The 16,112-nt window shown below is 45.2% G+C and overlaps 1 protein-coding gene, 1 non-coding gene and 1 pseudogene across 2 annotated transcripts in view; 2 read left to right on the top strand and 1 right to left on the bottom strand.

Annotated features, from left to right (window-relative positions):
* Window positions 1–16,112, bottom strand: part of LOC127489541 (uncharacterized) — a 511,334-nt gene that overhangs the window by 188,191 nt on the left and 307,031 nt on the right. The gene's annotated exons all lie outside the window — the stretch shown is intronic.
* The window catches only part of LOC149122895 (uncharacterized), a 178,714-nt gene that overhangs the window by 37,149 nt on the left and 125,453 nt on the right, over window positions 1–16,112 (top strand).
* LOC127485618 (palmitoyltransferase ZDHHC5 pseudogene) lies at window positions 3,457–5,450 on the top strand (annotated as a pseudogene).

The following is a 16,112-nucleotide window of genomic DNA, read 5'->3' as shown; positions in this document are numbered from 1 at the left end:
GGTATAGTAGATTAGGCAGCTGTCTGGGATGCCTCATCCCAGAGTGCTGCTTTGAATAATGACTGTTCCACATTTGTAAAAAAGGGTTTATTTATTTATTTAATCGAAAGGCAGAGTTATATATAGAGAGAGATTCCAAAAGACAGATATATTTTCATCTAGTAGTTCACTCCCCAAATGGCCACAGAATCTGTGGCTAGGCCAGGCCAAAGTCAGAAGCTTCTTTCAGGTCTCCTAATGTGCTTGTAGGGACTCAAGCACTTGGGTCATCTTTTGTTGCTTTTCCAGGTGCATTAGCAGGGAGCTGGATTGGAAATGGAATAGCTGGGACATGAACTGCTGCTCAAATGGCTGCCACCATCTCAGCACTCTGCCACAGTGCTAGACCCTGCTCCACTTCTGATGAAGCTCACTGTTAATGTGCCTGGGAAAGCAGTGAGGATGACCCAAGTGCTAGGCTCCTTCACCCATGTGGGAGATTTGGATGAAGCTTTTGGCTTTCACACACACACACACACACAATTTTTCTTACAAGATTTTTCCTTTTCAAACCTGTTTTTAAAAGATTTATTTTATTTATTTGAAAGTCAGAGATAGAGAGAAGTAGAGACAGAGAGGTCTTCCATCTGCTTGTTCACTTCCCAGATGGCTGCATTGACCATTGCTGTGCCAATTCAGAGCCAGAAGCCTCCTCCAGGTCTCCCACACAGGTGTCGGGATCCATGGACTAGCCAGGACTAGAACTGGCACCCATATGGGATGCCAATGCTTCAGGCCAAGGCATTAGCTCACTGCACCATAGTGCTGGCCACTTCAAACCTTCTGTTACATGCTCATGCTTTCTGCAACTTACTTAAACCTTCAGTTTTTGTCCTTATATTCTAGAGTATTGCAGCCTTTCTACCTTATGACAAAAATTTACATTTTGAAATAATTCATTTTTTAAAGATTTATTTATTTGTTTGAAAGTCAGAGTTACACAGAGAGAGAGCGTGCATTTCCATCTGCTGGATCACTCTTCATATGCCCACAGCAGCCAGCACTGGGTCAGAGTGCTTCATCTGAGTCTTCCAAATGGGTGCAGGGACCTAAGCACCTGGGCCACCTGCTGCTTTTCACCAGCCACTAGCAGGGAGCTGGGTAAGAAGTGTGGAGCCGGGACTTGAACTGGTGTCCATATGAAATAATGGAATTACAGGAGGCTGCTTTAGCTGCTACGCCATTATTTTGACCCCAAAATAATTTTTTTTTATTTTTAAAGATTCTATTTATTTATTTGAAAGGTACAGTTACAGACAATGAAAGGGAGGGAGCGAAAGAGATAAAGGTCTTCCGTCTTGCTTCAGCCTCCAAATGGCCGCAATGGCTGGAGGGGTGCCAACCCGAAGCCTGGAGCCAGGAGCTTCCTCCCAGTCTCCCACATGGGTGCAGGGGCCCAAGGACTTGGGCCATCTTCTACTGCTTTCCCAGGCCATAGCAGAAGTTCTCTGGATTGGAAGAGGAGCAGCTGGGACTAGAACTGGCACCCATATGGGATGCCGGCACTGCAGGTGAAGGATTAAGCTACTATGCCACGGCGTCAGCCCCATCACCATCTCAAAATAATTCTTTGAAAACGTCTAAATTAACATAATTTTCAAAATGAAACAAGATAAAAATTTCATACTTACTTTTAAACCATCTTGAATTACTTTTGAAGAATGTTAAGATGTTAAGAGTACTTAACTTTGAGAGTGGAGAAGGGGTGGGGGCTACGGGTGGATGGCAGAGCGAGTAGGGGCAGGTGCAACTGCGTGACCCTCATGAATGAGAGAAACGTCTCACGTGCCCGGGGCAGGGAGCCAATGGGAACACTGGGAGGGCTCGATACCCTGCCCTGAGAGCCATGGCTGTGCGCTGGCTCGCGGAGGAGTGGTACAGGCGTGCAGCGTGCGGGGGCTCTGCTGCCTGTCAGAGGCCGGACAGCACTGCCGGGAGGCTGCGGTGACAACGACGGTGGCGGTGATGGGCACCGCCCCAAGGGAGGCACCATAACCCAGTTGAACTCTGTGTCTGGAAAGCCCAAGATTGAAGAAGAAAGACCAGACACCGTGACTAACCTGGAAACTGGGACATCTTTGGAACTGTGCCTTCATCCCGAGTTATTTTTTAAAGTATCACATGGTATCAATGTCTTCATCTTATTCTGCTTATTGGGAAGAAAAGGCTTCAAGGATTTTAAGTTTTCCTTCAGTTTTGGATGAACTCTATAGGAAATGGGGCCCTTGAAGGGCTTGGGAATAGCAAGAAGAGATTGAAGACAGAGCAGCTTGCTCTCTCTCTGTTTTCTCTCTTCTTAAAGGAAAGTATTTACAACTCAACTTGTAACAGCTGTAGTCCAGCATTAGCCACCATGAGAGAAATAAATAATATTACAGAGCCATTGCAGACTACAAACCCTGGTGAAGTCAAGGTGTGGGAGTGGTGGCACTGAGAAGGCTGCCTAGAACTGACAAGGGCTGCAGTGAAAACAGCTCTTCTTCCACGCTGGAAGGGGCTGCAGGTTCCTTCATGGATAAAATTGCACAGCACACACCTCTTCTAGGTGCTGCTCACATTTTGTGGGAGTGTGGTAGTCGTGGAGGTACTAGGGTATCTCCCCAGGAATTTTCCTTGCTCAGAATTTCCTGCCCTGCCTTGATATTTCCCCTTCTTTTTTTTGAAGACCTGCCTCTGTCCCTGAGCGGTACCTTCATCTGTCTGACTGTCCATGTTCTCCACCTGAAGCTACTTGTATGTGTACAACCTCCTGTTTGTCTCCCATTTCTAAGCTGTTAGACTTGTGTGTGTGTGTGGTTTTTTTTATATTTATTTGGAAGTTACACAGAGGAGAGGCAGAGAGAGAGAGAGAAGTCTTCCATCTGCTGGTTCACTCCCCAATTGGCTGCAATGGCTGGAGCTGCGCCAATCCGAAGCCAGGAGCCAGGAGCTTCTTCCAGGTCTCCCACATGGGTGCACGGTCCCAAGGACTTGGGCCATCTTCTACTGCTTTCCCAGGCCATAGCAGAGAACTGGGTCAAAAGTGGAGCAGCCAGGACTTGAACTGGTGTCCATATAGGAGGCCGGTACTACAAGCAGCAGCTTTACTTGCTACACCACGGTGCCAGCCCCCAAGTTGTGTTTCTTAACCTCCTCTTCTACTTTGTTCTGGGGAAGCGGTTATTTATCACTTGCAATCACCTTTCCCCCTCCCATATGCTTTCCTTCGTTTGAGATATTTTGACCTTCAGTTTTGTTTGTGGATGTGGAAGGATGATAATTCTAAATTTTTGGTTTCCCTGAATTTTTTTTGTTTTTTTGTTTGTTTGTTTTTCTGTACTCTTCTGTGTTGGTTCCCTTATCCCATTGTCTTATCCATTCTGCCTCTGTGTGGGCCTGGGATATGCAGCAGGTTAGATGTCCCTTCAGAGCTCCAACATGCCTGCAGATTCTGGATAGAGATTCAGACCCAGAAACACATCCTGGCCTCAGCAGCCGCTATCTTCTTAGTGGGAGCTACAACACTCTTCTTTGCTTGTACGTGTCCAGAACTAAGCCTGAATATGTCACCTGCAGTGCCCATCTACAATGCATTTATGTTTCTCTTTGTTCTGGCCAATTTCAGTAGGGCCACCTTCATGGACCCAGGCATTTTCCCTCAAGCTGAGGAAGATGGGGACAAGGAAGATTTTCAAGCTCCCTTGACAAAACAGTGGAGATCAATGGCATCCAGGTGTGCATGAAAGGATGTGCCACCTGCCGCTGCTACTGTCCTCCTCGGTGTTCCCACACAGTGTCTGTGATAATTGTGTGGAGGAATTTGATCATCCCTGCCCCTGGGTGAACAACTGTATTGGCTGCCAGAATGAGCATTGTTTCTTCCTCTTCCTCCTTTCCTTGACAGCCCACTCTATGGGTATATTTGGCTTTGGCCTCCTTTATGTCCTCTGCCACATAGAGGAGCTCTCAGGGGTCTGCACACTGTCACAATGGCAGTGATGTGTGTTGCTGGCTTATTCTTCATCCCTGTAGCTGGCCTCACAGGGTTTCATGTGGTGCTGGTGGCCTGGGGACACACAGCCAATGAACAGGTTATGGGTAAATTCTGGGGAGGCACGAGCCCCTTCACCAATGGCTGCTGTTACACTGCACTTTGCAATTCCCCAGCACCCAGATATTTGGGAAGACCAAAGAAAGAGAAGAATCAGACCTCCCTTCCTTCAGCCAGAAGTGTCAGATTACTGTGAAGATCATGGATAATGGCATCCAGGGAGAGCTTAGGGGAACTAAGTCTAAGGGAAGCTTGGAAACAACAGAGAGCCAGTCCGCAAATGCCAAACCCCGGCCTCCTCCTGTGCCAGACCTGAGCAGCTGCATGGGACTGTGAACACACCTTTGCCTGGCTACTAATGGAGATAGCAGCTTTTGGGGCAAGGACAGCCCCCCACACCAACCATGTACAAGTGTCGGCCAGGTTTTAGTAGCAGCCGTACATCAGCTGCCCTACCTCATTCCTCCAGCACCAAGTTAGTCATGGGGACAGTTTGAGGAAGCCAACCTCAACTGCAGAGAGCAGCCGTCATCCCAGTTACCACTCAGAGCCCAGCTTGGAACCCGAGAGCTTCTGTTCTCCCACCTTTGGCAAAAGCTTTCACTTCGATCCACTTTCCAGTGGCTCTCGTTCCTCCAGCCTCAAGTCGGCGCAGAGAACAGGTTTTGTACTGGACGAGTTGCAGTCCATGCGTTCAGAAGGCACCACTTCCACCTCCTGTAAGAGCCTGGCCAATCAGACACGCAGTGGAAGCCTGAGCCAGACCCAGCTTTCAGCTACACCTCTCCCTTCCTGTCAGTATTCCTGCCCCAGCAACAGGAAGCCGAGAGGCATGCACATTTGGTGCCAACACGAGAGCCCTCACCCATCCGTTATGACAATCTGTGGCCTCCCTCCAGGGATGAGAGAAGCTGCTGCACCAGTCACCCAGCTCCCAGTCCATGAGGAAGAGCCAGGCTTGGGAGACTCAGGCATTCAGTCAACACCTGGCTCAGGCATGCCCTCATAGGGCTTCCTCCTTAGCTGATCTGAAGAGATCACCACCGAGTAAGACTTCACTTGGATGCCCAGCTGTCCCCCATTTGGGGAAGGCAGAAAGGCTAAGGGGCCAGGGACTAGGGTCCCCTGAACCAGGTCCAACCACCCCATAACTGGGCCATTAAACATCTTACAGCAGCCAAAAATCCCCACCTGGTGTTTCTGAGATAGAGGAAGTGGCCTTGCAGCCACTGCTGATGCCTGAAGATGAAGTACAGCTCAATGCTGCCCACAGCAAATCCAACAGCAACCCAAGAGCATCAGCTCAGCCTCCCCTGGCCCCACAAGGGGAGGAGTCAAGAAACTGTCATGAGTGGGTGGTACCACCTGAGATATGGTGTGAGCTGTCAGTACCTCCCCTTCCCCACATCACTGTGTCTACACCAAAGGGCCCCGGGTGGCCACCTTCCTTCCCTCAAGGGGCTCCCTTCCCCTGCATGGACATGTTTTAAAACCCCGATTCCCAGAGGATGAGTGTTTTATAAAATGCAACCGAGTTGGGGAGTTGGAGAGTTGGGGCCCTGAGGCTGGGGTAGTAGCTCCCCCCTTTTACCTTTTAAGACCTTCCTTCCCTAATCCCTGGACCAGACTCAGTGGACATTTGTGCAATTGCTTGCCCTGGAGGGAACCAGATCATTTTTAAACCAGAAATAATTTTTTATTATTGTTACAGATTCTATTTTTTAATCTTCTGTGTTACCAGGTGTGTGTATAAATATCAAAGAAATTATATATCTATCTTGGGATGGGAAAATGAGGGAGGGATATGTAAAAGAAGGAGGGTCTTACTTTTCCTGGTCCTCAGACCAGCAGGAAAAGAGGGGAGACACCAGTCTTCCTTTCCCCCCACGGTCCCTCTCTTGTCTGTTACCAACTAAGGAGGTAGTAGAACCCCCTGTTGGTGCTAAGTGATCAGGAAAGAAACCTGGGGAGAGAGGAGTCTGAGCTCTTGGTTAGAAGAGGAAAGGACTTGTGGAAAGTTAGTTTTCTAGGCTTATTGGCATTTAGCTTCCCAGGAAAGGGGTCAGAGCTCCATGACATTGGTGGTGGTGGTAGGAGGGGGATCAGGAAAAGCATCTGGCCTAATTCAAAACACTATTAGAAAATCCCCCCTTTCTTGGGAGAGAGGGGTTGGGTGGCTTTCTTAAGTGAGCCCTTCAGAGCTTCCCCTAGGCTACAGTTAAGGTGATTTTAAAGTGCAAGGACAGAAGAGAAAAATCCAAAATGCAATGTTTTTCATCACATGCCAAAAACAGGACAGAGGAAAGGAGTGGCAGGCCTAGGCCCCTCCAGATGTCCCCTGGGTGTTACCCCTCAGCCCACCTTAGTATGGTGCTGGGTAGAGGAGATACCTGGGTTCTAATCTCTAAATAGGGGAGACTCCAGCCTCTTCACAGAGTCCCTTTCATTTTTTATTCTGATTAGCCATTTTCAACTGACAAATGAGAGAAATCCTGATCTATCAGCAAACAAAAAAAGAGTACTTCAGTTTATATTTAGAAACATTTATGTCATTTGCTTTACCCAGTTTATGCTTAACAGCAATACCTAGATGTCTTAAGAAACTGAGATAGTATATAACAATACCTAGATGTCTTAAGAAACTGAGATAGTATATAACTAAAGTTATAATTTCTTTTCACTACCCCAGAGCCAGTGAATGACTTGCTCTGTCTCAGGCAAATGAACCCATTTGAAGTTGCTGTAGCAATTCCTCCTGGCAGTTTTGGGAGTGTTCAGCAGCAACATTTTTTTAAAAAGATTTATTTATTTATTTTAAAGGAAGAGTTACAAAGAGGCAGAGGCAAAGAGAGAGGTCTTCAATTGGCTGGTTCAGCTCCCCCAAATGGTCGCAACTGCTGGAACAGGGCCAATCCAAAGCCAGGAAACAGGAGCTTCTTCGGGGTCTCTGCATGGGTGCAGGGGCCCAAGGACTTGGGCCCCCTTCTGCTGACTTCCCAGGCCACAGCAGAGAGCTGGGTTAGAAGTGCAGCAGTCGAGACTCAAACCAGTGCCCATATGAGATAATGGCCCAGCAGGCAGTGGTTTTACCAGCTATGACTCAGTGCCAGCTCCTTAAAGCTACGATTTTGAAAATTTTTCCTATGAAAGAAAACTCAAAAGGCTGATTCTGATTCATTGTACTTAATATACAGAACATACTTTTAACCTTAGTTAAAATTTTCATATTTTGGCTGACACTCACTGGCTGCTGGTGTTTTGAATGACCTATAAATAATGGTGTTTGCATGGGAGTTTCAGGAGCCCACTGAAAGGCAATGACAGAAGGCAGACCTCACTGACAGCTCATGAGGAAACATGTAACCATCGACTGTGAACAACTGAATTCTATTTCCAAGAAGCCTCCACCCAGACCATGTGTAGAGTTATAGAGGAAAGGAGAGACAGAGCGAAAGGTCTTCCATCTGGTTCACTTCTCAAATGGCCACAATGGCCATTGCTGGGCCAATCCTAATCAGGAACAAGAGTTCCTTCTGGGTATCCCACATGGGTGCAGAGGCCCAAGCACTTGGCAAATCTCTACTGCTTTTCCAGGTCGCAGCATAGAGCTGGATGAGAAGAGGAGCAGCCAGGACTAGAAATCATGCCCAGATGGGATGCAGGCACCTGCGGTGGTAGCTTAGCCCACTACATCACAGCCCCAGCCCCATTCAGAGATCTTTTAAGTGGCCATTTCTTATTCAGTCTTAAGGAGGTCAAGCAGTATTATAGTAAAACAGCTTTTTCTTTTGTAGTTTCCAAATACAATTTATTTATTTTAGAAAATAAGTGTTAAGGGGCGATAAGAATAGAGCTCTGATCACAATTGCTGTTTAGTCCAGACCTGTAAAAGAACCAAGTTAGAAAATAATTTCTTGGGCTGGTGCTGTGGCACAGTGGGTTAACACCCTCTCCTGAAGTGCTGGCATCCCATATGGGTGCTGGTTCTAGTCCTGGCTGCTCCTCTGGCCAGCTTTGTAGCGATTTTGAAAGAAAATCAGCAGAGGAATGCCTCTCTCTCTCTCTCTCTCTAGTCCAGCATTGGATATAATAATTCTTAAAAAAATTAATATTAGGAGACAGAAATATGTCACTTAATATTGGACAGAACAGGTTTGCAATATATTGGAAAGGATAAAGCAACTTGACCATGTACTTGAACAAAAGAATACACATTCTCTTCAAGTACTCACAGAACATGGTCTGCAGAAAACCTTTTGCTAGATCACAAAAGAACCTCAACAAAATTAAAAGAATAAAAATAAAAAAGGACATCCTATGACCACAATAGATTCACCTGGAATATCAGTAACAGAAGAACATTTGAGAAGTGCACAATATGTGGAAAATAAGAACACACTCCTAGGAGTTACAGAAACAAATCACAAAGGACAATAGCAAACATTGTGAAATGATTGGAAATGAAATGCATATAAAAAAGGTAATGGGATACAGTTGCAGCTGAGATTAGAGGAGGCTCAGTCTCTCCATTCCTATATCTTTATAAAATGGGAAGTTGTGACCACTTTAACTTTGCTATTCATCATTATGTAGGGTCTTGAAAGTTTGTCAACAATTTGTCAGTATCTGCCAAACACTTTATTAGTTCCACCAGAGGGCCAGCAGGGGGCAGCAAGCCACCGCTAAACAGTAAGCTTTGCACCAAAACTCACCCTGGAGGAGTCAAGCACAGGCTTGCTACTACCAGTGATGTACGCACAGCACCCACAGGAAAGCAAGAGCATTTTTCCCTCAAGACTGAGCTAAGATATGATTGCAGCTTCTGGAAGACTTGGGCAGTTTCCACATGTAGGTAAAGATGCTGAACATGACCCTGATGGCTTAAGAAAAAATGCTTTTCTTGTCCATGATGTTTCTCATTTTTAGAAAACATTTCATGGGGCAGCACTGTGGCATAGTGTTACCGGTAAAGCCACCACTTGCAGTGCCGGCATCCAGTATAGGCATCGGTTGTGTTCTGGCTGCTCAAGTTTCGATTCAGCTTTCTGCTATGGCCTGGGAAGGCAGTAGAACATGGCCCAAGTCCTTAGGTCCCTGCAACCATGTGGGAGACCTGGAATAGGTTCTGGCTTCTGGCTGCAGACTGGTGTGGCTCCAGCTGTTGCAGTCATCTGGGAAGTGAACCAGTGGATGGAAGACCTCTCTCTCAAACTCTCTCTGCCTCCTCTCTGTAACTCTCCCTTTCAAATAAACAAATTTAAAAAAAAAATTCATTTGAAAACAGAGATACTGATTAAGAGACAGAGGGACACACACACTCACACAGAGAGAGAGAGACAGAGGGAGAGAGATTGTCTTTGCACCTGCTGGGACCGGCCAGGGCAGTCAGAAGCCAGAATCTTATTCTGAATCCACCACGCTGGCAACAGAGAGATAACTATTGAGCTTGCTGCTCACCTGCTTGTGTATGAACAGGAAGCTGGATCAGAATCAGTACTGGGACTTGAACCCAGGTACCATAACATGGAAGGTGGGTCTTTTCACTACCATGCCAAATGCTTTTTCCCTGAATGTTTATCTCATTTTCTGAAATGCTTCCAGGTGAGTTATTCTGTGTTTCTTCATATAAAGTTTAAGGAAGAGTCATGTATCCATTATGGAGTGTTTTAATGGGATGGAGCTATATCATGCTGTGATATTTCTACAGATTCAAGAAGGCTTGGGGAAGAAATCCCAACATAGATTCAGAGAGTGTCAGACAAAAACAGTGTGAAAATATACATAGTGTATCCGAACATTGCAATACGGACTTGGTGATCCTGCATTGAAGCCTGAGGGGAAAAGAAGAATCTGACCTCCTGCATTCCTGCTTTCATTAATTCTATATCATTCTCTTCTACACAACTTCAATGTAGTTGTAAATGTCTTCTAAAGCAGAGGTGTTAAAACTCATGTTATGCTCGGTTTAGATATATTATTTGTACCCAAACCACAATCTATTATTTTCTTACTTTCCTGAATTTATTAAAAGCAAACTTTCAAATAATATATTTAAAATAATACTGAGTGTATCTCATTTACGTTTGTGAGAATCTCCCTGTTTAATTGACAATTTTTTCAAAGAAAAATCAGTTTTCCCTCTTCTAAGTAGAGAAAGAGACTTGTGAGGGAAAATATCTCAACAAAGCTAGCTGGGCTGGAATTTGGCACAACAATTAAGCTGTCACTTGGGACACCCACATTTAGCTACAAGAGTGCCTAGGACAGAGTCCTGGCTCTTCTAATCCCATCATCTTGCTAATGTTTGCCCTTGGAGGCTAAGCCACTCAGATCCATGCCAGCCATGAGGGAGACCTGGAATGAGTTCTTGGATCCTGGCTTTGGCCTCACTCAGCCCCAGCCATTCTGGGCATTTGGGGAGTGAAACATCAGATGGATCATCTCCTCTGTCTTCTCAGTCTCTCTGGCATTCAAGTAGAAAGTTAATTTAACAAACTAAGGGAATGGGATTTAGCATAGTGATTGGAGCACTGCTTGAGATGCCTACATTCTATGTCAGCATGCCTGGGTTTCAAGCACCATCTCTGCTCCTATGCAGAATAATCCCCCCAAACTCATTGGCAATGTTGTTATAGAACCCCCTAACCAGGACCTGCCCCATGGCATAGCGGATAAAAATCACTGCCTGCAGTGCTGGCATACTATATGGGCACCACTTTGAGTCCCAGCTGCTCCACTTCTGATCCAGCTCTCTGCTTTGGCCTGGGAAAGCAGTGGAAAATGCCCTAGGTCTTTGGGCCCCTGCACCCACATGGGAGACCCAGAAGAAGCTCCTGGTTTCAGATCAGTGCAGCTTCAGCCATTGCAGCCAATTAGAGAGTGGACCAGCAGATGGAAGACCTCTCTCTCTCTCTCTCTTACTCTCTCCCTCTCCCTCTCTGCCTCTCCTTCTCTCTCTGTGTAATTCTGAGTCTCAAAGAAATAAATAAATCTTTAAAACAGAAACAAAAAATAAAACAAAAAGAACTTCCTAACCTATATGTGCTTGCACAACCCACAGTAAGCCAATCACTGACACTGAGTGATGGTAGCTTGAGGTGTTTATGGCAAAGTCCAAAGTAAGGAGATGAGAACTTTTCACTTAATTTCAGGGCTCCCCAAGAAGTTACAGGTAAATGTTTTTATAGATTAAAATTGGGGCTGACAAGTGCATGTTGAGCTTTGTCCAAGTTCCCGATTGTTCAGTGGTGCTTGTGATCTTCCTTTTATTGGTGGCGATGACATGCTCTTTAGTGAATTTTTATGATGTACAGGTGAGCTTAATTTGTCTGGAGTTTATGTGTAAATGGTAGTTATTTACTTCCCAGACTTGGATTTTTCTTACCTGATCTGAAACTCCCCTAAATAATCCTTTCCAGACAATTTTGGCTAGCAGGGTTTTATCTATTGCAGAAACAAATGACTTCTTTTGTCCAGTGATTACTAGCTTGTCAGGCCAGCTGTATCACTCCCTTTTTTAAAAAAAAGATTTATTTATTTATTTATTTCAGAGGCAGAGTTTACAGACAGGGAGGGAGAGAGATAGAGATAGAGAGAGAGAGAGAGTGAGTCTTCCACCAGTTGGTTCATTCCCCAAATGGCCACAATGGACAGAGCTGAGCTGATCTGAAGCCAGGTGCCAGGAAATTCTTTCCACATGGATGTAGAGGCCTAAAGACATGGGCCATCTTCTGCTGTTTTCCAAAGCCATTAGCAGGGAGCTGGATCAAAAGTGGAGCAGCTGGGACTAGAACCATCCATATGCGATGCTGGCACTGCAGGTAGAGGCTTAGCCTACCATGCCACAGCATTGGTCCCAAATTTTTTCGATACCATACAGGCAAGAAAGCTTTGGGCTAAGAGACACAGACAAGAGGCTGAGCCCTGATTTTGTATTATGGAAGTTTTGGTTTAATTGCCCCAATTTCTTGTTATTCCTCAAACCTCAGAGAAAAGGAACAATGACTGTCTGACTGGGGTATTGTAAGAATGAAAGGAGACAAAGTTTTAGGTATTTCTTTTATTAGTTATTTATTTACATAATAGTGAAGTTAACAGAGAAAGAAAGAGAGACAGAGTTTTTTCATTGCTGGTTCACTTCTCAGATGGTTGCATAATCCAGGGATTGATCATGACGAAGCTAGGAGCTTCTTCAGGGTGTTCCACATAAGTGGTAGGGGAACAAGTACTTGAGTCACCTTCTGCTGCTTTTGCAAGGCCATTAGCAGGGAGCTGGATCAGAAGTGGAGCAGCTGTGACTCTAACCAGCATCCATATGGGGTACTAAGTAGAAGTTGGCAGTTTTACCTGGTACACTACAACACCAGCCCCTGTAGGCATTGCTTCAGATAAAGTTTCTAGTCTTGGGTTTAGCTGTAGAGATCCTCTGCATTATGAGAAGGATTGCACAGCCAGTTTCTGTGAAGCTTTTTTTTTTTTTTTAGATTTATTTATTTATTTGAAAAGCAGAGTTACAGAGAGGCAGAGGCAGAGAGAAGTCTTCCATCTGCTGGTTATCTGCCCAGATGGCTTCAATGGCAGAAGCTGAGCTGGTTCAAAGCCAGGAGCCTTGGAGCTTCTTCCAGGTCTCACACAGGTGTAGGAGCCCATGTACTTGGGCCATCTTCCACTCTTCTCCCAGGCCATAGCAGAGAGTGGATTAGAAGTGGAGCAGCTAGGACTTGAACCAGTGCCCAATGGGATGCTGGCACTGTGGCATAGCAGGTAAAGCCCTTGTCTACAGTGCCAGCATCCCATATGGGCACTGGTTCAAGCTCCAACTGCTCCACTTCCAATTCAGCTCTCTACTATGGCCTGGGAAAGCAGTAGAAGATGGCCCAAGTCCTGGGGCCCTGTACCTGCTCAGGATACCCAGAAGAAGTTCTTGGCTCCTGATTTGGATTGGCCCAGCTCCAGCCATTGTGGCTATTAGGGGAGTGAAACAATGGATGGGAGATCTCTCTCTCTCTCTCTCTCTCTCCCTCTCTCTCTCTCTCCTTTTCAAATAAATAAGTAAATAAATCTTTTTTAAAAAAGATTTAGCCTGTTACAGGTTTATTGAATTTCAAGTCCCATTTGCAGTTGCCTTAGCAAGGTCAGACCCATGGGCTTTCTATGACATGGAATGGGTGTTCCCCCCTCTGCTAAAGGGACATTGGTCAGATCTAGCTGTTCAATATCATATAATTATTCACATATATGTGTCCCAGAGCAGTCTCATGGCAAGGTGACTGGATTAAACATTATAGCTTCAAAGTAACATTTTGGTTATCAAATACTATGGCTTAATATCTCCCAGAGAGCCCAAAATGAGGCAGTAACCTTTGCTCCAGGAGTGGACGCACACACAGTGAGTTGTATGTATTGTGCTGGGTTGGCCAAAAGTGAGCTACTCTGTGTCCTGCAGTACACAAGTGACTGTTATTCTGAGACATATCAGCCAACCTCATGTGGCAATGCCCAGATCAATCTTACAGCATCGGTAATTTTATTTTTCCAAAGTTTGAATTAGTGCTCTGCATCCTAATCCCAGCTTCTCAGGAACAACAATGTCGAAGAACTTCCTCAGAAATTCACTGTGGGTGCTGTACAAAATTTCTATCATTAGGTATGAGAACACTAAGTACCACATCAAGGTAGCATCTCCTCTTCAAAATGGAAGCCCTCTCCAGAGGATATAGTTCTGAAAGAATGTTCTGTTATAGTTACTATCAAACAATAATTCATTAAAAATCCCTTCCTTTATAACCATCCTGCTTCATCGAACCTGATTTAGGATTGACACTAATGACTCATTGCATCTTGATTTTTGTTTCCTCTTTGTGACCAAAATCCATTTCTGAAAATGCAGCTGATCATGTTCCAATTTTTCCAGGTTTTATTTGACCTGGTTTTTGATCCAGACCCATGTCAAGAGAGAAACGTTTGATGAGAAGGGGTCAGTGTGAGCACATTTTTAGCCAACTTTGAGCAACAATGAGGGTTTAGAAGGAGTGGTCTTCAGGCTAGTTTTACTTACAGTCCATTAATAAACTTAGCTATATTTGTTATGTAGCCAGAATTCACTATCTCAAGGTGCCAGGCCAGGAGTATTATGCTGGGAATTAGACTTCTGAAAAATTCTGCCAGGCAAGAGGTATAAAGTTCAAAATAAAAATATATAACAATGCTGGCCCTGTGGAGTAGTGGGTAAAGGTGCTGCCTGCAATGCTGGTATCTCATATAGACACTGGTTCATGTCCTGGCTGTTTCACTTCTGATCCAGTTCTTTGCTATGGCCTGGGAAGATGCAGAAGATGGCCCACGTCCTTGGGACCCTGCACCCACATGGGAGACCTGGAAGAATCTCCTGGTTCCTGGCTTTGGATTGGCACAGCTCCAGCCATTACAGCCAACTGGGGAGTGAACCAGTGGATTGAAGACCTTGCTTGCTCTCTCTGCCTCTCCTTCTCTCTCTATGTAACTCAGACATACCAATAAATAAATATTTTAAAAAAGAAAAACATGTAACAAAACCAAAGAAGATAACAAATTGTGTTGTCATCCTAAACAATGAACAGAGTTAAAAGTTAATAGCAGAATATTATACTATAATTGACATTATATAAGGAAACTAGAAATGTTGATTAATCATACATTAATAAGCTCCATAAAACATTTTTTAAAAAAGGATTTATTTATTTATTTGAAAAGCAGAGTTACATAGAGGCAAAGGCAGAGAGAAAGTCTTCCATCCACTAGTTCATTCCCCAAATAATCGTAACAGCCAGAGATGGGCCAATCCAAAGCCAGGAGCCTTGGAGCTTCTTCCAGTTCTCCCCTGTGGGTGCAGGGACCCAAGCACAGGGGCCATCTTCCACTGCTTTCACAGGCCATAGCAGAGCTGGATCAAAAGTAGAGCTGCTGAGACTTGAACCAGTGCCTGAATGGGATGCTAGCACTGTAGGCAATGGGCTTCGAGATGTGAGCTAATGCTGGGCTGATGAGAAAGAGGGAGAGTTTGGGCTAGATTTCAGGGTCCTTTGAGATAACAGTGTGAGCTGGGAGAGGTTCAGGCTGAGACTGGACTCTGAGGCTGAGCAGCTGAGATATGGGGAGATAGCTTGAGAGGAGGAGTGAGAGAGATCTCGGGCTGACAGCAGGAGTCTTCTGATAGTAATGTGTCCAAAAGTCAAGGCAGGACAGGCCTGGTTAAAGTAGGGTGGCGCTGTATTGGCAAGGCCGAAAATCAGGGGCCTGCTTGTTGCTATGTAAGAGGTCATCATGGATCCAAGGCTTTTGTCCTTGCTCCATCGCTGTGTATGATAAAGTCAGAACAAAGCATGCTTTGATGAAGGTGATTTCTGGTAGAAATTCTACAATAAAAATCTATCCAATCACAATCTGCTGCAGTTCAGATAGATTTCACTCTTTAGCTAAAGGCATTCATGTTTGGTGCCTTTCAGCTGGGAATCTGAGGAAATGTCCAACCAGGGTAAATGCCACAAGTGTGGCCGAGGACTCTAGTAGAGACAACAGTGTGCACCACCAGTGACAAAATCCAGCTCTAATTACAGAACTCCAAATCCCCAGTGAGGGGCCACACAGTCAGCATCTTTCAAGTTCACAAGGTGTACTTATATTTTGCAAGAACTCTCAGTCAGGCTCAAGCTATGTGTATGTTTTAAGTAGATATCACTTGCTATACCTTTTACAGGAAAGACAAACAGAAAATTAGCCACATTGGGCCCTTCACTCACAATTTCCAACATCACTTCTACCATCAATTCTGATTTAAGAAGAGGTCAATTGTGCATCTTGGGGAAGGGGCAACAGGGATGTATTATTTTGCTGTCTCTCTGCTCTGTTTCTAGCCTGCAAATCTCTCCTCTTCTCTAGTTGTGCCAGGTAAGAAGTCAGATTGCTTCACTTGCTCACCTGTCTGCCTTGCAAATCCCATGCCCCACTCTCCCTCTGTCAGAGCCTCATTCACGTTGTAGGTCAGAGGAGCATAAAGGGAAAGACA

The sequence above is a fragment of the Oryctolagus cuniculus genome, chromosome 13 (assembly GCF_051225735.1).
Source record: "Oryctolagus cuniculus isolate XC-2025 breed Fujian yellow rabbit chromosome 13, ASM5122573v1, whole genome shotgun sequence".
Classification (NCBI taxonomy): Eukaryota; Metazoa; Chordata; class Mammalia; order Lagomorpha; family Leporidae; genus Oryctolagus; species Oryctolagus cuniculus.
The sequence above is the reverse complement of the archived record's forward strand: the minus strand, read 5'-3'. Positions and strand labels throughout refer to the sequence as shown.